The sequence below is a fragment of the Lonchura striata genome, chromosome 3 (assembly GCF_050655825.1).
Source record: "Lonchura striata isolate lonStrDom1 chromosome 3, ASM5065582v1, whole genome shotgun sequence".
In the NCBI taxonomy this organism is placed as follows: domain Eukaryota; kingdom Metazoa; phylum Chordata; class Aves; order Passeriformes; family Estrildidae; genus Lonchura; species Lonchura striata.
The window spans coordinates 8,850,062-8,877,829 of NC_140705.1; the positions used below are offsets into that span (position 1 = coordinate 8,850,062).

Below are 27,768 nucleotides of genomic sequence, written 5' to 3' on the forward strand. Positions count from 1 at the left end.
ATTAACTTTTATGAAGGAGAGGATTCAGCAATACTTTTTAACCATCTCCCTACACCCTCACTCCTTCTTTCCACTTCCCAAAACTCCATCTCCATGCTTAATAAGTGATAATGAAAGGATTTTTTAAATTATATATTTCCTGAAAGTTATTCTTCTGTTAAAACCAGTTGCAGAATTTCAAATAGTACAGTGTATGATGCTCTTACTCTGCAAACTGAAGAGATTCAATTATGGCTATACACGTGATTTTAGAATAAATCACAAACATGGACAACTCTCTAGGATTCAGGGTAAAGAGTAATTTTCTACAGTTTATGCTAGTGACCAGCAAACCTTTGGAAGTCTTGTGTACAAGAAATTTATACAGCTTATCCCCAGTGTTATCAGAGTTCCAGAAATGGGAAACTTAGCCTCTGTGGTATCATACACTCTACTTTGAAGAAGCTAGTTGGGTAGCAACTAATATTTACACTTGGTAACAACGTGTGCTAAAAACCTTAGGACAAATTTGCTTTTGGCATAAATTGCCATTTTCAGTTGAAGCCAATGATCTGTTACTGTTTGCACCAAATATGTATTTGACCCTTCTCAGATCATGAGCTGTAACAAAGCTGGAGATGCAAACAGGTTACAGGTAAAGATAGTTTATGTTTTGGGTAGATACCATATAAGGAAAAGGTACATGTGCAAAAATTTAAAGTTGCATATAATAACATGACCTCAGGAATTTTTCATACATATTTCAATCTTTTGAATAGGAAATTTTTAAGTGTTTAAAATTCACCAGTATGCCAAGGAGTTTTATTTTTCAGTTATCTTGGTCCTATAATAGTTTTGAACATGTGCTGAAATATCTACATGTTCAAATATTACTGTTTCTTGCTGACTGATAAGCTTTGTACATAGGACTAACTAAAGCAAAGATTATTTTCTTTCAAAATTTTTGTATTTGATTTTGTGGCAAATATATTAAAGAAAAAGTTCTGCATAGTTCTGTATCTAAAATAGAATATGACATTGCAAACAGATTGCTCTAAATATTTGTGGTATCATCAAAAGAAATGGTAGCATCTTTAAAAAATAACTACAATGTAAACTACCTGTTTATATTTGTCTATTTAACTTCAATACAATCACAAATTTTCACACATAATTTTTTAAAAAACTTCTTGCATATTAAGATTTTACTATTAAACAAAATTGATTCGCTTTTCAGCAGTATAGATGTATACGTGGTATGCATTTTATCTTTGATTTAGAAATCTTTTTCTGCATGTAATTAAAATAGAAAATACTAACATCAAATAAGTTAATCATGTTGCAATTAAACCAATATGTTCTCCTTCTTTCCTTACTCCAGCCCACACCCCATATTTGAGTGCATTATAAAGGTCTCATACTCCCATACAGATATCTGCATTATCAAATAATCTTTACAGATACAAATGTAATTCTCATGTGTTGCTGTCTGCAGTTTGTGGATCTATTTCCAATCAATTCAAGGCCAACTCTCATTAGTGCAATGAGAGCTTTCATGAATAAATCCCTCATATTTTGATGATAGAATTGATTCTTCGTTATTGGATTGCATGCACTCAAGTGGGATCTATCTGCATCTAAAGAAAGAAATTCATGATTTTTTAAATAATAATGAATGCCCCAGTATACTTATTATAATTTTGTTTCTTTATAACTGCACCTAATTTCCTGAGTATCTTTGATAAACATTGGCTTTTTGTGCCTTCTTGGTTAATGAAAACCCAGGAATTATTTCTAAAACTTATTAGTTAGGGGTGTCTGTGTATTTTCTAAGCTACCATAAAGAGTAAATTATATTCACTGATATGAAATACCCCATCAGTCCAAGAAAAGATATAGGGGTCATCATTAACAAAATGGCAAAAAAAACTCTGTGAGGGTTGTTGGCAGGTTATCTACCTAGTGCGTGGTAGACACAGTACAAATATATGTGGGTTATATTGAAACTTCTTTTTCTTACTTCCAAATAATGTGGGAGCTGTTCATAATTTACTAAAGCATTGATATAGAAAGAAAAATTATAAAATTGCTATGATTTGTACAGTATATGGAGTTTCAATTCTTCAATTCTAAATTAAATAATGCAATCTTATCTCAAATATTGGATATATATATATATATATATATATATATATATATATATATATAGCATATTCCTACTCTGTTTATTTAGGAGATAAAGTATACTTTTGTTGATGATACTGTGATTCTTCAATTTTTAAAAAAAAATTTAGCATTTAGTGCCTTTTAAACACTAAAAAAATTAAGGAGAATTTTAAATGCTGTTTATTATTTTTTATTGTTAGAGGGATTTAAAAGGTAAAAAAATTGATTTGTGTCCCACTTAGGACAGATGAAAGACTTCTTATGAATGAGATTCAGAAGTGTTGTGGTCACTGAGAGGTCACTGAAGCCTTCTAGGTCTTTTTTCTGTTTCAGTCTTCAGTTCTTCTAAGGCTGCCCTTCAAAGGGTGATAATGCAACATGAAGTATTGAGCCATTTTCACACAATAGGAAGAGGACTGTGAAATATCTTTCCTAAATAAAGAGGCTGAATAAATACTTGCCAGGTATTAAGTGTTTTGGATCCTGCCTTAAAACACATCAGTGGGCGGATTGGCTCTGAAATGTCTTGCAGCACTGTTCCTAGGCTTTTCACTGGTGTTTGATAATTAGTCTCAAGATGAAAAGGTATTCCCATCTGGAATGATCTCCTATTTAATTGCATCTAAACCAAAAGCATTTCTGTTTGCAGCCATACCTGGCTCCTTTAAAAGGCAAGGAAGGCTGGGCTGAATCACCTCTTGATACCCTAACATGGGAAAAGGACCTGGCTCTTCTCTAAAGCATTAATAAACTAGTGACTATATCATTAACAGAAATTTCACACTTGAATCCACAGCCTTTTGAGTTAAGAATTCAGCTTCTTGTATTCAGCAAAATTTTCATTGCATGTAATGATAGATAATATCTCCTTAGATACTTAAAATCCAGTTTTATTTCACCTTAGACTTTTGGAAAAAGGTGGTCTAGACAGCTCAGTTGCAACCCAAAGTTAAATCCCCTCTTTTCTTAGATATCAGTTATGTTTAAATAAAAATGGCATCCCTGACAAATGAACTATACTGTAATCAGTGCAGTTTGTACTGCTTTAGCAATGCAAATGATCAAAATTTAGTTATAAAGTCTTTATTATATTTTTAATAATACTTCAAGTCTATGTGAGTTGCACATGTCCCAGAAGAGAAAAAGTCAATAAATTGTATTTTTGGCAGAAAATATGAAATGATCAAACAGAACTGACTCACATCCAGAAAGAGCACCAATGCATTGTGATCACAGTGACTCATGGTCATAGACTGCTTTCTTGTTGGACCAGGCTCACAGCTTGAAGAAAGTGGCTCCTAAAGAAGACAAATTGGATTTTTTTCTAAGCTATTAGCAGAAGAGTGCAGGAATCCCTTTTCCGTGATGTAGAAAAAAATCATTACTTATGAATTAGTGGACAAATGTGTTTCCTTTGATCCACAGAAAATACCTTAGTGCTTTTAGCTGCAACATTACACTACTTCCTAAGTCCCTGAACTTTTTCAGCTGTAGAGGTTTCTGTGATAATTCCCTTTCATATGTAAAAATATATAAGGTCAAATCAAATAAAAAGGATATTTGGAACAACCTAAGCAGACCAAAGAATTCAGACGTTGCAGTGGCATTGGGGGATGGTGAGGGCCTGATTCTGCAGGCAATAATAGAATATGCAGATAAACTGCAACGCTGAGCATTATAAATTTAAATTACTTTATACATCTGCAATAGTTTGCACCTTTTCTATTGAAGACCATTTCTCTACACCATGGCTTGCATTATAAAAGATGTAGTATTAGCCTAGAGTGTTCTGATTTTAGTAGTTGCTCCAGTAGATTACACGGCTCAATATTTTGTGACATGCCTTTTTCTTGAGTGTAGTAGACTTCTCATTTAGGTCAACTCTATCCATTTATTTATCTGCTATGCTTTAAAATTGATTGCTAGATTTATTTATGAATTTCTGTTGTAGTTTAATCCCAAACATCAACCAAGCCCCACACAGATTCTTGATCACTCCCCCACCAGTGGGATCAGGGAGAAGAATGGAAGGGTAAAAGCTAGGAAACTTTTGGGTTGAGATAAACACAGTTTAATATTGAAGGGAAAAAATCTTGCAGGAAGGTGTTCATCTGTCTCCAGGAGAGCAGGGCTCCATCACATTTGATGGTTACTTGGGAATACAAATGCCATCAATCCAAAAGTCCAACTGTTTTGAAAGCAGTAGATATTCAACAATTTTTAATTTTACTATTGGATTTGTCAATTTATTAAGAATATCCTCACATTGAAATAAACTTTGCCCTTAATTTTTAACACTATTTCCCAGTGTTTTCTGTTTTTAAAAAATGCATGGAATGTGTAGCCACAGAGAAGATTTAAAAAATGGAGTAAGTGATTAGGGATCTGTACTTAGAAGCAAAAGGGAATGATAATTTCTGTTGCTATGTGTCTGAATATGTTACCTGCACTGGATTTAAAATAAATATGGTATTTCCATGATGCAAATACTCTTTGTTAATAATAGCAATAAATAAAAATGTCTGTAACATCAATTTTCAGACAAAGTGATGTCTTATCTTATGGAGATAACTATTGGTTTTATTTTGTTGGCTTCAGCGTTCTGTTTTTTTTTTTTTTTAATTTAGCTTTCTGTAGGGATTTCTTTATCTGTGATAAATATATGCCTTGGAAACTACATATCAGCAGAGTAAGGAAATTTTGTAGCAAGATATTGCAGATTTAGGGATTTTTTTTCTTCATTTGGAAGAGCAAAGTCAAGGACAACTCTATGTGTTCTGCAAAGTTCAGCAGTAATATTATTATTCACACAAGTTGTCTCAGCTGTGAAGTCAGTACATTTGTTCTGGATGTCTCTTTATTATTAATGGCCCTTTCACCTGACTTTCTACATTTGTTTGAGCCAGCACAGCTCCTGCCTGCTGGCCAGTTCACTTAGATTGTTTTCATCCTCTGGTTGCCTTAAAGGTGAAGCTTTGTTCCAAATGTCTTCTGAAAGGTTAGTCTAACTACTCTAAGGATATAGGATTGAAACAGAAAATACTCTGGAAACAGCAAATGGGATTGCGAAGCCTCTCCTCTTATTTCTGAGACATCTGTCATTTTATCCAAAATGTTCCCCCCAGCATAGAATAAAATTCATCATGGACCCAGAGTGCATATAGCACAAAGATCCACCCGAGTCTGACAACACACCGTATCTGCCTTATGCAGATGTTTAAATGGAAATTAAGTGGTGTGTTGCCTGTTAATGGCTCTTTAGAAGCAGGTGATTTCCACCCAAAGAGATTAAGCAAAAGATATAATCAATTTATTAAAAGTTCTGAGTGGGGAAAAAAATATAAAAGAGATAATTAGTTAGGAAAATATTACTTCCTTCTTGGAAAAATTCTATTTAGGAAAATTATAATCATTTTTTTGTGTGTGTGTGTGTGTTTGGTTTTTTTTGTTTTTGTTTTTGTTTTTTTGGGTTTTTTTTGTGTGGTTTTTATTTTTTTTTTCTAATGGGAATATTAAACTTGGTAATACCATTCCTAAACCACAACAAGAAGTCTGGTTTTCCATTGGCCACTTCCAAGGGTTTCATAATCTGAGACTTATTTGTAGTTTCATTTTCACTGAAATCTTAAAATACTTAACAGTATTGTTGATGGAGAACTACTTATACTATCAAAGATGTTTATATAAAGCAGAAGTAACACTGCTAAAGATTTAATTAGCACGAGCAGTGGAGGTCACTGGAATGCGAAGTACAGGGCTCTTACTGCACAATCAAGAGCTGAGGAGAATGAGATATTGGCTTAGCTTCAGTAGATAATATTAAAAAACTCTGTATCAAATGGCTACAATTTCAGCTGCTTGTCTTTCCTCATTTATAGAGCACCTTTAGGAAGTCATTCCAGTCTTTCAAGAGGATTTGTAGGGTGACTCAGTACCCAAAAAACCATACATCAAAATCTCGGTAAAATACTAAGTTACAGAAAGACATTTTAAGCTCAATACAAAGTAACATTAATATAATTTTGGTGTACAGGAATATATGTGTGCATACTAGGGTAATATGAAATACAGAGCACCAAGGTGATAATATGTCACATTAGGACAATTCATTTTAAACATCTTAAAATAGAAATGTCTAAGGAATGAGAGATGGAGGTCAGAAAAAATTCATGAATTCTTCCACCTTATTTTCATAAATCAATGCCTTAGGCCCCACTGAGGCAGCTAAAAATACATTTCTCTTTCAGATGAAGGAGATTAGGAAGTGGGAGGGAGGGCTTGTTGCCTTGCAAACGTAGAAGATGTCAGAATTGTCATGAAATTTATGAACATTTTGTGTATAGGTGTTACTGCATGAGGGATGCACTTTCCCTTTTAGTGACATAGATAATAGCATTCTTTTATAATTCACTATATAGAAATTGAAATTTCACCTTTTCAACCTATTATGTTTGTGGCACAGCCCATAAAGAGCTCATGGGACAGAAAGGGTGAGGTTGAACATATTGAACGTGTTCTCTTAACAGCTGTGCAGAAATTGTGGATTTCAGGCAAGAAACTGATGATGAGCTGGTACATGGCAAATGCATCACATTTTGTTTCTAGGAACTATTGACTTTCCTTGGTATTCTATTTAGAGAAGAAAAAATAACCAAGGTGAGGGCATTTCACTCCTGATGTCAAAGTACAAGTCAGAATGATTGCATTTATTTAGGAACCATCCTTTTCCCAGTGAGGGAAGCAAATCCCTGAGACTGCAGCCATTTTAAAGGTAGAAAATTTAAGCTGAAGTCAGGTAAATCCAGTTCAAACTTCTTCAAAACACAGCTATTAATCTGTTGCTTAAGTTAACTGAAATGTGAATATAGACTGTGCTGGAGAGGTGAGAGCACCTCCTGACATATTCATCATGGAGAAGCAGAGTCTGAACTCTAACGAGTGGACCTTCACAGCACAAAAATTAAGAAGACAAATAATGATATGGGTGTCTGTTAATTGGAACAGCTCAGTGGGTAGCCAGTTAAATGGCTGTCTTGATGAGGAGGAAAAAACCTACAAAAATAGCTTTCAAAATAACTAAATTGATATAAAACTGCACAGAAACTAAAAATTGTAAAGACAAACTTTTATATGCTCCTTGTTTATGGAATCTGCCTCCTCTAACATATCCTTTGCAAGAGAGAGGTCAGCATCTGTTGCATCCTGAAGACACTGTATCTCTGATACAGATTATACTGTGAATATAGGGGCAGAAAAGGTAAAGATGGTTGCATTCATTAGACAGATCTTCATTTTTCTTCAGCAGATGAAAAGAAACTTTGGAGCTCCTAAGAGCAAATGTTTCTTTTTCTCTCTTGTTTGTTTCATATAACTCTTCAAGAGTTGCCTGACAACTCCTGCATCAAAACATCAATTTCTGTAATGAGATACAAATGTTTTCTGTGCACAGATCATGCAAATACTTCCACACCCACCAAACTTGACCTACCCATGTTCTAGTGAATAGCACTACCAACCATTTCAATGAAAGATTCCTGTTTTCATATATTGCTGAATATCCTGTTTATGTCTTTCACATAGCAGCTCGAGGTGGGTAGTATCATTTAAGGGCTGTATATTTCTCCCATCCTTTAACAGACACACACAGTTGCCCACTTGAGGTGACCACTAGAAGAACAGCTCTGCTCAAACCTGCTCCATACTCTGTGACTAAATGAATTTTGTAAAACTGTCTGGTGTTTTACTCTGATTCTTTCCTAATGCTGCTGTGGTGAGGGAGCATTTTCTCTGCTGTGATGGAACTGCAGAGTTCCACACATCCATGAGTCTCAAGAAATGATTGTCATGATTTCTTATTCTCACAGTGTTTCATCATTGTTTTTTACAATTTCTCACTTGCTTTTTCACTCCCTGTGATGAATCTCCTGTCACCAAAAGTTTTTCAGTACAGTTGTGTGCTTTGCCCTAGACATTTTCACACAGAGCTTCTGCAGCTTACCCTGTAGTCATGCACTTGAACACAGGAGACAAGTCTCTAGTGGACTGGATTTTTGTGTTTGTATAGGGCTTACGTGGCACGGTTTTGGTAGGGGGTTGTTGTGGGGGAGATTGGTGCAGGAATGGCTCCTGTGAAAAGAAAACAGAAAATTCTCCCATGTCAGAGAGCTCCTAGTCCTGCCAGATCCAAGATGGACCATAGTTCAGGCTGTCCCCTTTCACCTGAACTCTGATCTATTTCTTGGAGAAAAAAGAGATTTTGGCATCTCATTATGGCATGTAGAATGGAACAACCAAGTAAATACATTCAAGTGCTTTGGGCTGAGCAAGAAGAATCCTGCACAGTCTTTCTAATTTTCCTATAGGACTTCAAACCCGTATCCTAGGACTGCCTGTTTGGAAGGGTATAAATATATCTTTGAAGAAACTAAATGCTATGGTGTTTTTGGATTGTTTCACAGATTGTTGTGCAGATCCATGTCACTGAACTTGAGACATCTAAATTGTAAATATCAGAGGTAGTACTTCTTGTACCTCTTATAGTCAATAAATAGAAGTAGACTAATTGCTCCAAAAAGAGCATGGCTTTTTGGGATGATGTAAAGTGCATTGTAAATTGTGTATATCTTACCAGAAAAAAGCAGGAATGGGCTTTAATGCATCTAACTTTGGATGGCTACAGTGTAGTGACTTCATATACACCCCCTACTTTTCATCAGTACAAAAAAACAGTGGGCTGTGACTCATCAGATTTAAAAGTGGGATGAGTTATTGAAATGCAGGTGACATTTTTGATGCTGTGGTTACCCTGCCTTGTACTGCTTTGAAAAATCTCTTTCAAACCCAGTGTCTTATTCACCTATTTCAGGTTCCTTAGGTCATCTCAAATTCTTCCAGATGTCAACGCTTATGCAATTTAGTACTGCTTAGTACCTCCTTTATAGTGAATTTAGTTGTTCTTCAGGTTTCACTGACAGAGTACTTTTCAACTGCCTGATCAGAAGCCTCTGAAGTTCTTTGAGCTGACCTAGGGTATTTCAGACATGCATGGGACTCGCAGATGTGACACGGGATAATTGAAATATCCCTAATCCTTAGGAAAGGTAAACTGAGATCAGTGGAGGTAGTTCTGGGCATTTGAGATGGCACTAGAACTCCTATATTTTGGTAGCTTAATTAAATCTTAAATTTCCATTGACAATACAGAGGCTGGAATGGTTATTATTTGAGGCCTAAATGTAGAATTTGCTATTGTAAAAAGATGACAAATTACTGGGAGGTAAATGTAAAATTAATTCTTTGCTAAGCAATCCTGGGACAAATTCCATCTTTTGTATATAATCCAGTGATCTCTCTTCCTAGTGATATCCTACAAAATTACCTACATATCATTACATCTCTTTATAGATAAAATGGAGATAGTATACCTCCATTTACATGAAGATTTCACTACATACTATGGCAGAAATGTAAAAATAAGTGTTCTTTTTCTAGTCAAGATTTTTTTTTTTGTGTGTCCCCAAAAAATAGTGAATAATATACCATCATTCCTAGTCAATATCTTCATGGTAATAGGAAACATTTTTGCATATCCCAGTATGGTCAAAGGAAAGTCACCACATGGGAAGACTTTATTTTGTTTTGTGTCATAAGACAACAGTGATGCTATGTGAACCTCACAGTATTTTACTGGGAATTACAATTTTTTTTTTAAATATGCTCTATTCACAGTAAAGAATTTTTTTCTAAATATATAATTTAAACCTATTCAGTGTCAGTTTGAATCCCCTCCCATTCTCTTCCTACACACCCTTGTAAATATTCCCTCGGCATCTTTCTTTTTGTCTCACTTCAGATACTGTAAGGCCACAATTAGGTCACCTCAAAGCCTTCTCTTTTTCAGGCTGAACAATCCCAGTAATCCCAGCTTTTCCTCATAGGAGAGGTGCTCCATCTTTCCAAACAACTCAGTGACCTCCTCTGGACACTCCAACAGGTCCGTGTCCTTCTGTGCTGGGACCCCAGAGCTGGATGCAGCACTGCAGTGTGGAGCTCTAGGGTGAAACTCGCTCAGGTCTGAAGAAAATTAGCTTGTGCTGGCATGGTGCTGCAATGGGTTTAAATCACTTCTGAATCTCAAAACTAATTCAGCCTGGTGTCTCTATACTGTGCTGCATAGCTAGAAAATGTTCCAGAGGATGAAAATGCAAGGATTTGAGCATTCGATAAAACAACAATGTACAGAAGTAGTGTGTGAAGCTATTCAGATTTACAATGCCTAGAAGCTGGAACAGAATGGACATCTGACAGTCCTGACCCACAGATGTGAAACAGAGAGTTGTCTTAATTTATCCTGGTCTTTTTTAGATGGGAATCTTTCTAAAATATTTTATTTATCAAATTGCTGTATGGGTGTATTTTTATAATGCAGTTTCTGAAAACTCATGTATCCTGATAGGTTGGGATTATTATTAATTATACAAAGTGCTGTGAATTATTTTATATGCACCAAGATTTTCATCATCAGAGACTCACTTTACAAATTTAATGTCTCATTCTCAAATAAATGTCTCTTTTCTGATTTGCTGCTGCTGTCAGCATTCTTCATCTCTATGTCATTACCAGTCCTGGGAACTTGTTTATCTTCTGACCCTGCTTCTCATCCCAAATCCAAAGATTTTATCTGCCTCAGGCAGAAATAAACACATCTTAACAGCCGTGAATCCCCATGGGAAGTGCAGATCAAAGGATGATAAATCCTATAAAATTTAATTTAGGTGATTATTGGTAGGCAGTGAAGAGGAGTAAATGCACTCTTGTTTTTGACAAAGAGAATTTCAGAGCAGTTTATGTCTGCAATTATGCCTGGTGAGAATTTTTGCTTAGCTATCTCACTTTTTCCTCCTTGTTGCTCATCACCTCCCCTTTACCAAAGGCTGTTTGTTCCCCATCTTCCCCCACCTAAGCTGTTGAAGTTCCCTTTACTACCTTTCAATCAAAATATCTGAAATTAAAACAACTTCCACTTAAGCAGTTGTGCTAGCTTGTCTCTTTTCTATGGAGAATTTATGAAGAATTCCCTTGTGGGCAGCAAATGCCTCAGTTCTAATGAAGAGCCATAGGAAGCAGCAACCTCAGCTTCCCACTTTTCAGATTTTGCACCTGAAGATGATGGAAAAAGGAGTACAAGTCCTGGAAATCTGGAAGTATGATGTTGGGAAGGGCATGTATAAACATGGAACAGACAGTTTCACTTTTATATGTTCAAGGAACTGGAGCCAATCAGACCAGAGTATAGACATGGAGAGAGCTGCTGTGTCTGGGTATGCTCTATAACACCTACCAGTAATAACAAGTGTCTCATTTAGCATTACAAAGTTCAGTTCAGAGCTGCCCTAATAAAGAGCTCTGCAGTTCATCTATGTTACTCTTCCTTTTATTTTTTTCTTTCTTTAGGGATTCTTGAAGACATTCCATAGGAGTGGATATGCAAAAGTGTGAGGTCAGCAGTAAAACAGCAAACAGGCTGGCCTAGGTAGCTATAGTGTGGTTAGTTTGAAACTGGGACTAGGCAAAAAAAATAGAAAGATTGATGAAAGAAACAATCAGCTGATAATTGTAGAATAGAAATATGCTCAGTGATAATGGTTTCCTGCAAGAAAAAAAATAGTGCAAAAAAGCTGTGATCACTCTGAAAAAGACTGTCAGTGTATTTTCTATGGCCAGCTATAATAGCAACACAATCTAAAACTGGCAATGAATTTGGTAGTAACACAGTGCTGGGAGCCAGAAGTACCCATCTATTTCAGGTGATCATAGTGTTGTGGTAAAATATGGGACTACTGAATATTATTTTTCTGAGATTTCCTGCAGGAGAAAATACTTACTTTGGTATGAATGATACTAGATCCTGAGCTGTTATTTTTTTTAGCGCAAGAAGTTGCAGCTACCTTTGGTTTAAAGTCAGGTTTAAAGTCAGGTGCTCAATGAAGTTCATACACAGTAACAAATAGAGTTATCAGGCTCCTAATGATCTATTCTCCCATTGATACTCCTGGGACGTTGCATAAAGCTCTCATTAATGCAAACGGAAAAGTGGAAAGTACATGCCGAAATCAACAACTCCCCCTATTGTTGTAACGGGTGAATGGTTCCCTTAGGCAAAAAACATTACTGACTTTATTTTTTCCTTGACTACCTCCTTCTCCTTATGAAACAAATCATGTCAAAAAGTGTGGGGTTTTTTATTTGTTTGTTTTTTAAGTGAATGTCAACGGAGAAAGTCAGTGAGGAGGATTTATCAAAAACAACATTCTTGTTACAACCCAGTTCTGACCCAGTGTAGCCAAATCATCAATCACAGTGACAATGGGCCATATTTATCCCTGGTGCAGCTGCACTGTAATTGACAGAATTACATTTAGAAGAGATTTGCCTTATTGCTGTTTAGTTAGAAGTCTGGGGTGATGATTAGTCGAAGGTTTGACTTTCTCTGCAGCTTGGATTAATGCATACATTATGTGTATTCAGTTTGCTGCAGATGTTGTAGTCAAGAATTCAAGGATGTTTGCACTTTGTTGCTCCAAATTCCATTATAACAGAATGTAAAGATAACAGGGCCACAATCTAGTTATGCACTTCAAAGGTTGACAGAATTATTTGATTATATTCTGCTTTTTTATCATAATCTGCAGGTATACTTTGTGGCTGGTAATAAATGCTAGGCATGGGACAGCTAAAATGTGTAGCACTAATGATGTCCTTCAGCAAAGAAATATTGTTTCAAGATTTTTGTATTACTACATATCCCAAAAAATCACACATAAAGTGAGTGCTTATTTATATAGTTGCAATGAAAGAACAAAAATATTTGTCAGTTTCTAAGTTGTCTGGTCATTTTTTGTATTCTATTTGTGCCGTTTAGTCCATTGGAGTAAGCAGAACCATACATTTCATTCTATGAAAGGAAATACTTCAAATCCTTTGATACTGTTAACAAACTGGATCTGTTAAAGCTAGATGGTGCTACCCCATGTTAAATAAGTGGTGTATTTCAATTTTTTATTTCCTAAGCAAGTAATTATCCTTATATAGTAGCCATATTCATCTGCTTACTGCATGAAATTGTTTTTAACTTAAATAAAGGGAAGGACTAACACTGACTTCACTGGAGCTATGATTTTTTGGTTTTTGCATTAATGAAATATAATGTGCCTCAGTAACATAGCTCAAAATATTTATTGATCAATTAACGAAAAGCAAAGATTGATGATAAATGCAAGTGTTGTCTGAAACATGGAAAGTAAGAATAGAAAAAGCCCTGGTTTATTGCAGTGCCCGGTGATACATATTTCAGAGCTCTGTTAGATCTGTATATGAATGTGGTTAGTATCACTTTCTAGAATTGAAAGTAGTTATGATTCTGCTATTTAATAAATGGGCCGCATATGTGAGGAAGTGATTTCCTAGAAGTAATGCTACAGTCTCGTAAATAACTGTTGTCTTACTCAGTAGTAGGTAGTTGGGTATTTCATACACCTCTATAATTCTACCACATATTGATTAAAATTAATTTGATCTACAAGTAATCCTAAAACACTGTTTAGGCACAAAAAGTTCCTGGATCTTTTTTGAAGGACATATTTAGAACAAGACTGGATTGACCAATATTTTTTGCAATTTTACTGGAAATCTTTCTGAGAAATACAGTTAGTGTGATATGAAGAAATATGATGAGTTTGTACTGAAATTCCATGTGGGGTTGTGTTATCAATCAATGCATCCTAGGGATTTACAGAGAAATCTGCTAATGGAATACAGTTAACATAAAACTATGCAATCAGTAAGTGTCACTTGTACTATTGGGAGACATTAGCTACCACAGCAGTGGCTGGGAAAATGCAGAGTACAGTACATGTAGTTCATAAACGGTTGTGAATTACATGGCAGCTCTTCCTGACTTTCTTTTGTCTACACAGTCCTAAGGATTTTAATAGCACTCTTCACTGTTACTCTAGAACAAAAGACAGATCAATTAGGAAAAGAAATCAATATAAACTCTCTTTTCAATAAAATAAGTGCTGAAGGTCTTGAAAACTTCCAACTACACGTACAGCTTAGGCTCTGTGTCAGTATTTCTCATTCAGTGGGTTATAATCCGAAAGTCATCCAAAAATTTCACCAGAGGGCTAAAAGAGAGTGAAAATTTTATGACAATTTAAGGTAAAGTATATCTAAGTTTCCTGTACTTCACAAATGCTTATCTTTTAAGGCTCAGCAACTCTTGAAACACACATTGTGGCAATTACTTTTCTCACGGTTAGATTTGTAGCATATGAAAGGAGTTCATAATTTTTTCTAATATCTATTAAATATCACCTGTGAAAATGCTTATAAATCATACTTTCATTAAAATTTACTGAGCTTGTGATACATGATACTAGCTAGAATTTTATAGCTAATGTACATTACTATCCTTGTGAGGTCTATGTAAATTTTAACACATTAACTGACAGGATTTACTGCAACTGGCATTGACCACATAGTTTATAGTAAAAGTAGAGCAGGGCGTCAGAACAGTAATTAGTATGTGCTAGCCATAGGAGTTTAAATTAACTTTTTTATCTAATCAAAACTGTGTCAAACACTAATTTTCTTTGGATGCAGAAGTTGACAAAATGTGTCAAAATCTTACTATATTTTTTTTCAGAGCTACTTAAACTAGAAGCACTTGGATATTATGGCCATATATGGAATTTACACTGTGTTTACCCCAACATTTAACACAGATGCAATAGCTTTCTGTGTTACCAGCATTTGTATTTTCTTAGAAAGATTGAGGTGATGTGAGCTTTACAGAACTGAAGCAATGACAGCTAAGAAAATGAGCTCTGAGATGCCATCCACCATTGTCCCTTTGGGAAGTTCCTCTTTCATTCTTCTCCAGCTACCCCTTACCTGCTGTTTCACTGGTTGCTGCAGCCACTCATTTACCCAGTCAAAGGAGATGCCTAACTTTAGTGAGCTTGATAGTAAATCTTTGCTCACCTGGGTTGTGGGCTCATGAGTGATCATCTCTGTGATGGCCAATCGGAAAATCTCTACTTTAAAGATGATGGCAAAGAATAAAAACAAATTTGACAGAAAGTAATCTAGTTTCCTCCATCATGCATATGCATACCTATGTATTTAGGGTGTGTCCCATCCCTGGAAGTGTTCAAGGCCAGGTTGGAAGGGGGTTTGAGCAATCAGGTTTAATGGAAACTGTTTCTGTGCAGGGCAGGGGGATTGCAACTACATTATCTTCAAGGTCCCATCCAAAGAAAATCATCCAACAGGACAAGAGGAAATGGCCTCAAGCTGAGCCAGAGGAGGTTCTGGTTGGGGATTAGGAAGAATTTCTTCATTAAAAGTGTGGTCAGGCACTAGAGTGGAGTGCCCAGGAGATGCTGGAGTCATTGTTCCTGGGAGTGTCTAAGAAATTACTGAATGTGGTGCTTGTTGCTAATTGGTCTCATTGACAAGGTGGTGTTTGATCAAAAGCTGAACTTGATGATCTCAGACGTTTTTTCCAACCTCAATGAATCTATGATTCTATTATTATGACTTAATTTATTTTGCATGTGTGCCTGCATGTAAGTTATGTGTACCTGTATGTAAGTTATACTTTATTTAATGGAAAAAAAAAAAGGTTAAAAGAAAAAAATATTAAAGATAAAACAATAGAATGTATTATATAGAGTATATACCTCACCCAGGAAGTAATCACATTGCAGAAAAGACCACTGGCAGGCAAAGAAACTTGCAGTAACAAGAAACTGTAATTTTATGGTTATTTGGGTCAAAATTTATTCAGACTAAAACCAGAAAAGTTTTCTTTCCTTTCTCTGTCATTGTGCTTTTCTCTGCTGGTAAAGCATCTTGTATTGTAATCTAGTTTGGGGAACTGATCTTGCTGAAAAATAACCACCAAAGGACAAAATAAAGATCCTTTTTGTTTAGACTTATCAGTTCTAGTTCATGACTGAGAGATTTTTTGTCAGGTCTGTGGAAGTCATGGCAGTGTGCAGAAGGAATTACCAAGTCTTCAGTGCAGCTCAAACAATGCCTGAGACTTGATATAGGAAGATAGGGAGGATCCATATGAATATTGAAGAAACAGCTGTGTCCAGTTAAAGAGGAAAATAAAGCAGTGATGCACTCTACTAAAAAAAAAAAAAAAAAAAAAAAAAAAAAGTGAGAAATGAGAAAGAAGAGAAAACTGCACAGTTGTCCTGGGCATTGAGCAGACTTTATAATGTTTCTGATGGAATATATTTTCCCTGTTTACAGATAACCTGAGTCTTGTTCTGCTGTTACCCATCTCTTTCTATTGCCATGAATGTACATGATGGGACAATAGAGGATCCTGGCAACATACTGGAGAAAGTCTAAAAACAGCCAATAAGAAGAGCATAGCCTCTAGATTCCTCACGGGGAGAGGGAACTAGCCAGAATTTTTGCTGTCCTGTGGGATGCAATTATGTTGTCCAGAACCAAAGTGTGACCTGTCTTGCCTGTCCTGTTTATTGAATGCAAACTTGATGTCTGGTTTCATTGCAAGTTCCCTGCCTAAGATGGATATCCTAAGGCCAAATTCAATCGGCAGTCAACCTCTATACCTGTCCAGAGCCAGTATTTTCAAAAGAATGCATTTCAGTAAATTATGATGTCTGTTTCAGTTAAAATCAACATTTCTTTCCTAGCTCACTTAAAATCAAATACAATGCAGTCCAAGAGATGTATTTCTTATTTCCTACACAATTTATAGCACTATGGTTCTGGTATGTGATTTTGACACTCAGAAGAATTTGGGTTAAATTTTCAGATTTTTTTGTGATGTTGGATATTTAACTTTGAATACCAAAAGAGGAAGCTTCAGGATTAATACCTGGCTATGTCTTCTCAGGGAATAAAAGCAGCAACCCTAAACTGCCAACTGAAATATCTGAAATAGAGCAAGTATTAGAGCTATGGCTCTTTCAAGGAGGCCCTTAGACTAATTTGGAGAAGAATCTTTCAAATCTTTATGTGACTTTTTCCTGTGAAGATTTAAAGGATGTGATTCCAGCAAAGGAAAGCCACAATGATTTCCCTGTTTTTTTGTAACCTCTTTGTGATGAAATTTCATTAAATATACACGAGTGAAGTGCAGAGAAATTTTAGTTTTGAATTTTGAGGAGTTTAGTGTATATACAAAGACAATGGGTTTATCACACTGCTCATCTTTGTCAGACTAACAAGGTCTCCTAGACACCATGTCCCAGATTCATACGATTCTCTCTGTTTTTGTTGGGAGGCTATCTGCATATATTTCTTTAGTGGAGAGCTATAGGTTTCCCCAGAGAACAATTCAGAACACCTCATATCATCATTGCCTTCTTACCAGAATTTAATGTTGCAGTATGCTACAATAAAGTAATAGCATCAGGTAAACTAGCTCAGACAGCTAAAGTAGTAATTTAGGTGTTTTGTTTAGCTACCTAAGATCAGATGAAACAATCCAGGCTGATGGCATTGCAGAAATGCTCATAATGATATGAAAATCTGTAATAACAATAGAGCAATATTGTTGAATATTATAGAAAACCGGCATATTTCATTATTCATATAATACAATATGGGTCACTTTCTATCAAGTCACTAAGAAACTTAGTGAAGCGATGAAAGACAAAATAATGCCATACAGAATCAATCTGCTTTGTTATTGTGTTGTTTTTTTTGGACAGACCCTAATGAATAGTCTGTAGGATCCTGATAATTTGAGTGAATAAGCACAGACTATTATATGTGAGTAGGCAGTTGGAAGATAAGGGAACCTGTATCTATTCCAGAGGAGACAAGTGTCAAAAAAATACAGGAAAAACCAAAAATCCTTATGAATTTGAATCCATATATATATTATAGGAGTATTGAAAAAGAATATTACATATTAACTTAAAACAATATTGTGTCATCATTGAAAGATGTGCATGCTGTTGTTGGAATATGACCTCTTTGGGATCCAAAAGATTGATAGTTGACAAAATTGGAACATAGTGCAGAAAGATGAAGAGGGGTAAATGCTCTTTATATGAGACTGCAGTGAGAATGCATGGATCTGTACATTGGGATGAATGATGAGGCAACTGAAAATTTAAGCATTGGCTTTAGACAGCAAACCAACATTGACAACATCATATATGAATGTCTATTTCTTATCACTCAGCCAGGAAAAAAAATATAAAAAGACCTTCTCTAGAAAATAGGAAGAACCTCACCTTAACAGAACCCTGTCCTCCAGATTTTAGCCTCTTCAAGAGCTATAGCAAGGACAGCAGAACAAAGCACATGGATCCAGGAGTTTTCTGAAGACCACTGATGATTACTGTTTACACAAGGAACCAGTGAGCCAATGGCAGCAGGTGCTCTGCTGGCAGGGATGTGAAGGCATGAGCAACCTCTGCTGTATGAGATGGAGTTCAGGATCCTGAGCAGAGGGAGAAATGCAAAATACAACATCACAACCCTTGGCTTTAGGAAAGCAAATGAAAGCTAGTTCAGGCACCTTCCTGAAAGGAATATTGGTAGTAAAGTGGAGAATATGTAAAATATGATCTTGTCCTGAATGGCACAGGAAAACCAGTAACGTGATATAGAGAACGCCAAACTTGTCAATGACTTCAGTCATTGCTGTTAACATTTTCCTTTAGGAACCTGAGGCCCTTGAAGACCCTGAAAGCAATTGTACTACTGGAGCATCTTTCATATAAACAGACTGAGAGAGCAGAGAACTCAGGGCAATTAATGTGTACAAAGACCTGATAGTATGAGGTTAAAAGATGGCTCATTTCAGAGATTTCTATGAACAGGATAGGGTGCAATGGGCACAAATCCAAATAAAAAAAATTCTACTTAAAATAAGGGAAAAAAAATCTATTTTAAGGAGGGTCAGACACTAGAAGAACCTGCCCAGGGACATTGTGCACTGTCTATCCTTAGAGACATTAAAAATCAATCTGGATGATGCCCTGAGCTGTGGCTGACCCTGATTTGAACTGGAGGTTTGAACTAGATGATCTCCAGAGGTATCTTCCAGCCTCAGCTGTTCTCTGACTCTTTGCAACTCTGTGATATATGTTTCATTGTGTTAAATTGGAAGCAAGCAGTGGTAGCAGAAATTAATTAAGCTGTAGTACATACACAAATTCATGAAATCATGGAGTTATAGCCATTAATATTTCCTCCTTTATTTATAAGTGATTGAAGTCTGTATCACGCCATTGCCCATCTTTTTCTATGTCTGCACTGAATGATAGGAGTAGAAGGCTTGAGGCAAGATTTTTAGAGAAAAGAGAAAAGCTAAGTCAATTGAAAGCAATTTCTGAAGGGAATAACATCAAAAACAAGGAGGAGAAATATTTGAAAAAGAGGAAAAGGATTGAAGGATATTGAAGATATTATGTTTGTATGGCATTCTGGCACTTCTGAATGTCCTAAAAAGAATTACACCAACAGTAAGTTAGTGGATAAAGCAAAAATTTTGAGACAAGGCACAAAGGAAAACCAATAGAATATCAAGAGCATTTGAACTGCTAGAAGGCATTTTCCTTGTGGAAAATGTCTGAAAATCTTTAAGAGAGCTCATGAAGATTCATTTAAATAGCTGAGCAGCTCATTTAAACAGTCAGACAAAAGCCTCAGTTCAGCTTTACAAAATCAGGCTGCTGCTATGAGCTGGTGGCACAAAAGACAAAAGCAAAAATGTGTCATGTGTCCTGACACTGCACTTCATCAGAAGTTGCTCACAATTGGCTTAAACTATGCACTGAAGTAAACTCCACAAAAAACCTCATGTGCACTACGTGCTAGAGGTTAAAGAACAGATAAAGCCTAGGCACAGTATTTAAAAATAATAAAATAAACATTCCTTGGGAATATACTTTTGTTCTCAAACAACAAAGCAAGACAGAAAACTAGAACTTCTGTTGATTCTAAAAACTGCAGAAGCCAAGTGTACCAGGCACTGATTGCTCACAGAACATCTGACAGCAACAGAGGAAGAAAAAATATATTGATGCGATATGCAATATATTGCAATAACATAAAAGCATTTTACATTCTTTTCAAGATTTGGCAGGCATATCAGGATAACTGGAGATTTCCATTAAGAAGTCAAATTCTCTACTTGATATTTTGAAGATAATTTCCATGTTTCAGTGATAATTTGAAATCCTAGAATCTGATTAATCCCCCTTTCTGGACATATGGAATGGTTTAAAAACTCAAGAATAGTAGAAGCAGTGAGGATACTGGTGAATAGAAAAGCACCAAGGTTCCTATTCTAGCAGCTGTGACTGGAGGAAGACCTGAGAGAAAAGCTTGAGTCGAAGGCCTATTGCCTGTGTAGCATTGATCTGGGAGCTACCACAGGCAGCAGTGGTTCTAGGATAAAATCTTGGGAATAAATGAGTGCTTCCAGTTTTCCTTAAACATGTTCAAATAAGGAAGATAAAAGACAGAGACTTAAGTGGAAGAAAATGAAAGGTTTCAATGCAAAGTCATGGTAGCAAGTGATAAAATCAAAGTTTCTGAAAATTTGTGTTTTAGGGAAGAGATACTGTAACTAAAAAGTGCACAACCAGCAAAACTGACATAATAAATAGTTCACATAACCCTTTCTTATGGAACTTTCACCAGAATACAAGCTCAAAATGAACCTTTGTTTTTCTTCTTTGTCTTTCTTTTGTTTTTCTAGTCTTCAAAATGAAATTACATGCGCCATGACCTTCATAGGTGTTGATTATCACACAGTACATACTGTGAGAGGATGGACTGTAAGAGAACAGAGATTGTGCTGAAGGCATCTTGCCCCTGAGGAGTTTCAGCTGTGCTAATTACCAAAGAGGAGCAACATCCCTGCCTTTAATAGGTCACAGCTGTGTCCAGTAAGGATGGGTGCTATAAAAGAGTGGGTTAGTTAATTAAGAGGGAAGTTAAGTCAGTTGGCTGGGCTGTGAGGAGCAGGGCTCAGGTAGTTGTGGTGTCAGGGACAGTAAAGGTTCCTATGTGCTGTGAGGGGCAGGAAGGAGTCAGGTGGCCGTGTGGAAGGAAAAAGATTCTGTGCTGTGAGGAGCTTCCCGTGAGAAGTCACAGAGAGAAGGTATGAAAGTTTTACAGTAGGATGATAAACTGATGGTGGCAGTCATTTCCCATCCACCATTGACTGGTGCCAGGTACTGATGCTGACAACATACAGTAAAAATCACAGTATGAGAATTGAAAGTAGATATTGGTCTCAATGGCCTAAATATCCTTTATGCCTCCTGCTTACTGCCTCTAAACAAATAATACTGGCTTATAGATATGAATGTGTAATATTGTCTTTGCCATTACATAAAATAATGAAATGGAGCGCAGCAGCACTGTAAGCATGTGTACCAAGTAAAATATGTAATATAATAATAATATTATATAATAGAAACAATTACTTTAGGGAAAGTTTTTGTATTATTTTCATTCACTTTTTGAATTATAGTTTGTTATTCTTTCACATTATGTTGAATTTTTCCCACACATTTTGAGATAGGAGGTGAGTGAGGGATCTGTCAAAAAGAGAAGCTTGTGTCTGACCCTTGTAATTCCACCAAGAATTGATAGTACTTAAGTGAAAAATATCTGTTACAGGGTTTGGAAACTTCAATTTTCTTTCTTCCTAAACCAAGTCATGACAGGCAATAAAACATACTCTATGTGGATGCTTGATGTAAGTAATGAACCACTGAAGAAACTTCTTATGCTTGGTCAGCAGTAGAAATGGACAATACTCAAGAAGAATGAGAAATATTTGGTTCATAAAAAGCCTCAAACAGTACCTGTCTGTATTAAATGATTAAAACTTTAGTATAAATATTCAATAGATGCTTCTTTATATCTGTTGTTCTTATAGAAGTGAAAAATGTGTGAATGAGTTTTAGGAATTAGAAGTATGAAATAAATTTTATTTTTTCTAAAATAAGATTTTAAACTACTAAAATATTATTCTGATGAGCAAAATAGAAGAAGGAGGGTCTGCAGGGATGGGTACTATAAGAAGACCATGATATAGACATGGAGAGAACTGCAGTGGGTGTCGGGGACATTAAATAACCCTTACCCCAATGACATCATAGCTTTGCAAAGTTCAGAGCAGTTCTAAGGAAGAGGTTCTGAAGTGCAATTAGGCAATTATGTTACTTTTTTTTTTTGTTTCCTTCCCTAGCCAAAATAGTAGTGTGTCATTTTGGGATTGATCCAAATTCAGTTTAGTTACTTTAGCAAAAGTATACTGTGTTTGTGTTCTGTCTTACCTTGAATTTTGCTGGATATAATCAACTTTACTAGATACTAACAGCCTTTTTATTCTGTGTAACAGGAGTTGACTGTGCTGTTTGCATGGGCAAAATTGTTATTTGTTTTTTATACTAGGGATTTAATAGAAAAATATTCACAGGAGAAAAATATTGAACATCTTGGGGCACAGAACTCAGCAAAGTAAAAGGAAGATCAGCTGCCTCCAAAGGTTTTGTAGATATCTAGGTCCAAAGGAGCAAAAATTAATAAAAAAAAAAAAAAAAGAAACAAAATACTATAAAGAAAAGTGTCAAACTGCAGAACCAAGGAAAGAAGAAAAGTAAGGCTGATATACACCTGACCTGACTCTTGACTTCAGCTATCTACAAAGGAAGCATGTATATCTTAGCTGGTCTCCACAGGTTTACTTTCAAGTTGGAGGCTTACAAAGGTCCACATGTAGGCACTTGGTTTAGTATTAAATTAATTCCCCCACTGATTATATTGCCTAGAGATATGCTAAATACAAAGGGAATCCTAGATAGCTACCCTACATTTCTACTTTGTCAGAATCTGTGGGTAATGGAATGAATTCTATTTTAACTTTACAGAGAGAAAAAAGATCATCTGAAGAAATGTTCTGGATGCCTTAGAGAATTCTAACCAAAGAAAGGTTTACTGTGCTTAGGAGGCTGAAAAATCAGTATTTGCAGTTAGGGTTCATAGCTTGTTAAAGCTGCATAGTTTGGGGTTTTCTGAAGATGCCCGTGAAGGTTTTCAGCAATGCTTAAAGGACTTGTAGTATCTTTTGTCCTTGAAGGAAGCTGCAAGTGCGAAGCACTGCATGGGCAAAGCTCTGCAAAAGGATCTGGGCTCTGGGCAGGCTGTGACATGAAAACAGAGAAAACTTTCTGTGAAATGGACCAGATGTGTCCAGTGAAAGTCTGTGCTGCAGAATATAAAGTCAAAAAAAGTGTAGCAGAACACTTCTCACTGGGAAACAGGTAGAGCAGCCCAGTGAGCTTCCAAGGAGAATTATTAGAAGGAAAAGCATTTCAGAGGCATATTAAAATTGAGAGTTCCCATTAAAAGCATAACGCTGGCTCCTCTATACACTCAGTGTTGCTCACAAAAGTTTTGACTGTGGCACCACATGTAGTTCATCTGAACAAAGAAAAATCCCTGTTCATCATCCAAAGTGAAACCCAGATCATCCTACACTAGCCACTTGCTGTATAAGCAGCTATCCATTTGTTTCCTGATGAAATTTTATGTTCCAAGATGAAACAAACCTCTTGGTTGGTGTAATTCACTTTATTGAATGCAATATCTGAAAAAGCCAGAGCTGACATGGATGCCTAGTTTCTGTTCAACTGCCAAGGAGCAATGGGATAACTAAAGGCAATCTGCATCCTTTAGCAGAGAGACAGTAAAATTAAGGCCATGCATTTGACTTTTCAGATAGGAAATGTATATTAATTCAGGCACATGAGAAGTCTTAACTTTTGCTAGGATCTATAGTTAGAGGTAAAAAGAGTGCATTCTTCTATCTACATTTCTTACAGATTAGGTTTGCCAGGATGCAGTATAAAAAAAGACAGGTATTAAAGGAAAGTGACTTGGTCTCACTAATTTTTTTTCCTCCATTAAGCAGTTAACTAAGAAGTTTCTGTTTGCCTCAAAGTGATCATTGTTCAGAAGATTGCTAAGATGATTCTTTAATAGGCAGCTGGATGGCTGTAGGTCTTTTGAATGGGCTGTGCTCACTGAAAGATGACCAACCAACTTTATTATTCTTGCTAATTGAGTTGCTGCCTGCCTCCAAGAACATTTTAGGTGGTAAAGTCAGTTATTTCATTTAGGAAACAGGAAATGAATATAAATTAACTGAGAAAGTATCACCTTTCATACACTGGCAACAGAAACCTGACTGCAATAAAATGTATATTGGAAAATATTTTGAGTGCTTAGGAAAATAAGTTTCTGTACTTGCAGATGGCAGTCTATTTCAAAACTTCAAGCCTTCCAATATTGCAATTAATATTTCATGAAAATATTATATTGCTTAATAGCCAAAATAATCTAATATTTTTGATTAAAAATAAGAGCAATTAAAATATACAAATTTTAGAGCTTTTATTAGACTCACTTTTATTTTTATAATCCTCTTTTTCTGAGTTTATTCTTCATAAATTTGTAAGTGATCTTATTTTGTTGATGATAAGTACACACTGGAGGAGGATTCCAAAGTCATATCTGTGAATATATGTGCTGGAAATACTATCATCTATACTTCACTATCACCAGAAAAGAGCAATAAAATAGTGTGAATTATATCATTACTCACTACCAAGAAATGCATCTGAAGCACCAGAAGTTAAGAAAATTCTTGATTCTCACAGAATTTTAAAAATAAAGAAACTATAAAAAAAAATTTAGCGTGGGGACCTGATTGAAAGAGGGTAGGATTTATTCATTAAAATATTACATATAAGGTAATCAGGTGATTTAAATGGCTATTTCTGTGGGATTTTTTTGTTTGTTTTTCTTATCAATAAGTGGTTGCAACAGTCATAATTATTTCCATTTTATAAAGCCTCAGCCCTTTCATACTAGTGGTGATAATGAAATCTCATTGGTTGACAATATAATTTCTAAATGTGTTGTTTTCCTTATTCATCAAAGCAGGAGATAAAAGCAAATGTGTGACTGGAGAGCCCAGTCTGCCATAACACCCATCCCTACACATGGCACCCTGAGAAAAGCACAAACATCCCTTGACCTGAATAAAACACATCAATTTAAAAATCTGCCTTCTACCATCCTTCCTTCATTTTCAGGTTGTCTTGTGGATAGACAGCTAAAGGGGCCAGCTGAAAGGATTCTCACCTCAGTTTCTGACAGGTTTCAGAACAAAAGTGATTAACAGGCTTGATCTGCACAACAGATGCTCAGAGCCATCACAGAGCAGTGCACCAAGAGACACACAGAAACTGCTTTTATGAGAGATTATACCATAACACCGCTTTGCATGGAGTTTTTTCATTTGGACTGATCACTCTCCTTTGCAATGGAGGCTCCTGGCTCCACACAACTAAAACTGCTCTGAAATGGCCCTGTCCCTCTACCACAGCCCCTTAAAAGTCCATCTGTCAGGAACCATTCCCTCAGAAGATGGTGATATTTTTCTTCACATTTCCAACACTGAACCTCTGCAGAATGCAGATAAAAAGATGTCTAAAAGTCCTAGGAATATCCAGATTTCTTATGGACATCCACATGCTATGACAGAGAAAGGGAGAATTTCCTGAGCTACAGCTTCAACTTCCCTTATTTCACAGAGTCAAGCTCCTACAACTTAATATATGAAGACAAGTACTGAGTCATAAGTTAATTTCTGAAGATTAGAAATTAAATTACTCATCATTACAGGGCTCTATGAATCCTCTTATTTTTCCTTTCCACTATTTAAATATTTAAAATAAGCATTTTAAGCTTAAAAGTATTTTAAACTGTCTTCATTCAGGTTAGACTTGATACTTTGCAGATAATTTTGCACATCTCTGAATAACAGGAAAGTTAAATTTCACTATTGCTTATATGGACTAATCAAAAAAGGGTGAATCCACTAAGTAGTAATTTCCCATCTTACCTGATAGAGATTTCTTGCTCTAGCAGCCCTTGTAGAATTGATGTATTTGGAGAAATTGTCTTCCAGAAAATATAATCTCAGTGTAAGTATAATATGGAAGACAAAGGACACATTTTTTTACCTCTACATTTAGGGCAAGGGATTTCCTTCCCCTTAAAAATATTTTATTATCAGACTTACTACGTTCCATCTTCAACTATTATTGAAGTGACTGGAAATAAGTAGTCACAATAAAATTTTAAACTGTCTATTTTGCCTATTTAGATTTAGGTGTTTGGGGGTTTTTTGATTCAAAATAAATTGAGCTATGAAGCTTAAAAAAAATTATTTTTTAAATTACCTTAGTCATAATATTTTCCCATCTACTTGAGGCCTCATTTTTCATTTTCAATGAATATGATTTTCAATTTTCATTTTATTAAAATAATGCATTGAATAACCTCCAGTTTTTATCCAACAACTCTTTTTCTCCTTCCTTCCCTTTTTATTTTTATTTCTGCTTAGCCAAACTTCTGCAGAGATAACATTTCAGAAAAGTAAAGTTGCAGCATATCATACTTCTTTTTGCTATGTTGGATTTTTTTCTGATATATAAGGCATTTTAAAACTTCTGTAACTGATCAAGAGAAATTAACTAGTACAGAAATATGATAACCGGTATCAAAAAACATAACATAAAAAACTCAGCTTAAAACTAAAAAATGTGAAAACAGAATGTGGATATGGTACTTAAAAATTAATCTTTAATTTAAAACATAACAGGAAGAACATAATTTTCCTACTTAAATTATTTGATATTTGACTGGTGGGATCTTGTTTTTTCTGATTTTCTCAGTTTTGGGGGTTTTTTGGGGTTTTTTTTGGGTTTTGTTTGGGTTTTTTTTCCTCGGTGTTTTGTTGGTTGGTTGGTTTATAAAAAATTTTGGACATCTTATTTGTTCTAAAATACTTAAATTTTTACCAGCACAATTTTCACCCGGATTTTGAAAATAGTCAATGAATTACTGAGAATGTAGAAATTAAAAGAGTATTCCAGTTGTTAGTACTCCTCTCAGTGACTCAAAAGCAATCCCAAGTGACACACAGTGACTTTGAGTGCACCTTGGCAAAGCTGGGTGGTGCAGGTGCAGCTGATTTGCTTGAGGGACAGGATCTCACCCACAGGGACCTTGCTGGGCTCCAGGAATGTGCCCACCTGGAACTTGTGAAGTTCAGGAATGTCAAGGACAAGGTCTGATGCAACTGGATCAGGGCAATCCCCTGTATCAGTGAAGACTGTGGGACTGAGAGCAGCCCTAAAGGGAAGGAGGACTTGGGGACACTGGTAAATGAAAAATTCAACATGAATCTGGAGTCTTAAACAGGCTTGTGTTGTACCAGATGTTGTTCTGTGTGTATACACTTATGAATTCCCATTTACAGTCTTTCACATCTGTTTTTAGATGTCTCAAACAGCTACTAGAAAACCAGCAAAGGGCTGAAATTTGTTATAAATACTACCAGTATCTGTGATGCCGTGCAGAATTAGTTTTTGGAGATTTTCCTTCAGCAGAACTGGAAATTGATGTTCAGCTTTCAGTATTTTAGTTTAAATCATTCTTCCTTTTCAAAAAAAGTATTTCCAG

The 27,768-nt window shown here is 35.7% G+C and overlaps 2 long non-coding RNA genes across 2 annotated transcripts in view; both read left to right on the forward strand.

The window, feature by feature from the left end:
* LOC116183450 (uncharacterized) overlaps positions 1 to 27,768 on the forward strand; it is a 230,104-nt gene that overhangs the window by 134,092 nt on the left and 68,244 nt on the right. The gene's annotated exons all lie outside the window — the stretch shown is intronic.
* Positions 8,329 to 27,735, forward strand: LOC146767786 (uncharacterized). The gene is made up of 3 exons (XR_014953550.1): positions 8,329 to 21,322; positions 21,847 to 21,925; positions 22,627 to 27,735. It is a non-coding gene; the product is annotated as an uncharacterized LOC146767786 (long non-coding RNA).